Below are 1658 nucleotides of genomic sequence, written 5' to 3' on the forward strand. Positions count from 1 at the left end.
AGGAGCCTGCAGGTGTTAGTTTCCATATGTGGAGCTATCCATTCATTAGGTCCTGCTGAGAATGAGAGTGTGGTCACAGAGTGTATCTTCCAGCCTGGTAACAGTGAGAAAGAAACAGAAAGCCCCACCTCCCACTGTCCTCCTGGGGTGGACCTGTGAACACCAGGACACACCCCTTTTCAGTCTCTGAACCTGGCACATTCCACACTGAGTGATCCCTGAGACTCACCAGCATTGATTCCTGTGTTACCTGATCATTATTTCATTGCTGAGTAGATTCCATTCATGCATGTTCCCTAGTTTGCTTACTTCAAAATTAGAAAACTTTGGGATGTTTATATCTTTATGAAGAAGGTTTCTATAAATACTTGCATATGTTTTGCTATGAACATAGCATTTGTTCTTCTGGATCACACTCCTTGGTCACATTTTAAGTATAATTTCATAATAAACTGTGATGCACTTTGTTAAGGAAGGAAAATAACAGAAACTTGCTGAAGAAGAGGTAGGTAATCCCTGGTGATATTTCATCTGTGAACATGTTTACTTTCTTGTTTATTGTCTGCAGTGAAAACCTCAGAAATCAGATTCACAGAGAATAAGGCAGGGTCCCTGTATGAAGCTGTGATACCTGAGAGGAAACCCCTTTCCTCGAGTGGAAGCTCCTTCCTTCCTCATCAGGTCCAGACCAACCCCTGGGGCTGTTTTCTGTGATTGGTGAGACCACAGTGCTCCCTGGTGTTCCACATGGCCCCTGCAGGCAAGCCCTCCTGCCTCCCAAAGGAAGGTTTGTGTCTGGGATCACACTGACTTCCCCTCACTGTGTCTCTCTCACAGTAATACACGGCTGTGTCCTCGGTTGTGAGACTGCTCAATGCTAAATAAACTTGGCTCTTGGAAGTACCCCTGGTGATGCTGAGTCAGGATTTCAGTGCTGGGTTGTAGTCTGTACTTCCACCACTCCACATAGCACCGACCCACTCCAGCCCCTTCTCTGGAGCCTGGCGGTTCCAGTGAACACTATCGCTGGTTAAAGAGAATCCAGAGTCAGTGCAGGTGAGGGAGAGGGTCTGTGATGGCTTCACCAGTCCTGGGCCTGACTCCTACAGCTGCACCTGGGACAGGACACCTGGGGACAAGGAACATCAGACCCTCTCAGTCATGTGCAGTCACCACCATCTATAGAACCATTTCTGACACCTTAGATACTCACCCAGGGGGGCTGTCATAAGGCACAGGAGGAGACCCAGCTTTCTCATTTTCTCTAGAGCACAACTCTGCCTTCTCAAGAAATCTCAGCCCTCTGTCAGGAGACAGTTGTGACCCCCACAGCCCAGGGGACAAGTTGAACTGGATGTGAGAAGGAAATTTGCATACAGGAAACTCCATTCTCATAAATAAGGAGAGATGTAGGTCACTGCTCCATATCCTTCTGGTCCCTGAGCACATTTCCTCTCTCAGACTCTATGATGTTGGTCAGGGATGGGAGTGTAGTTGTTTTATGAAGCAGCTTTGAATCATGACAGTGGACAGCCCTTCTTTCCACATTTAAAAATTAAAGCTGGACTGGATGAAGAATCACAAATTTTTAATTTCATGCATATTCAAGTGGATATTAGAACAGATTGAAATTATGCCCAAACATCTACCCAAATCTA

At 46.2% G+C, this 1658-nt stretch overlaps 1 long non-coding RNA gene across 1 annotated transcript; it reads right to left on the minus strand.

Moving 5' to 3' along the window:
* Window positions 1–939: 939 nt before the first annotated feature.
* On the minus strand, window positions 940–1300 carry LOC118988131 (uncharacterized). Its single transcript, XR_005066717.1, has 2 exons — window positions 1214–1300; window positions 940–1129 (listed from the first exon to the last, which is right to left on the minus strand). It is a non-coding gene; the product is annotated as an uncharacterized LOC118988131 (long non-coding RNA).
* Between the last annotated feature and the right edge of the window lie 358 nt (window positions 1301–1658).

The sequence above is a fragment of the Sturnira hondurensis genome, unplaced genomic scaffold, assembly GCF_014824575.4.
Source record: "Sturnira hondurensis isolate 20B ecotype Veracruz unplaced genomic scaffold, ASM1482457v3 Scaffold0005843, whole genome shotgun sequence".
NCBI classification, from domain to species: Eukaryota; Metazoa; Chordata; class Mammalia; order Chiroptera; family Phyllostomidae; genus Sturnira; species Sturnira hondurensis.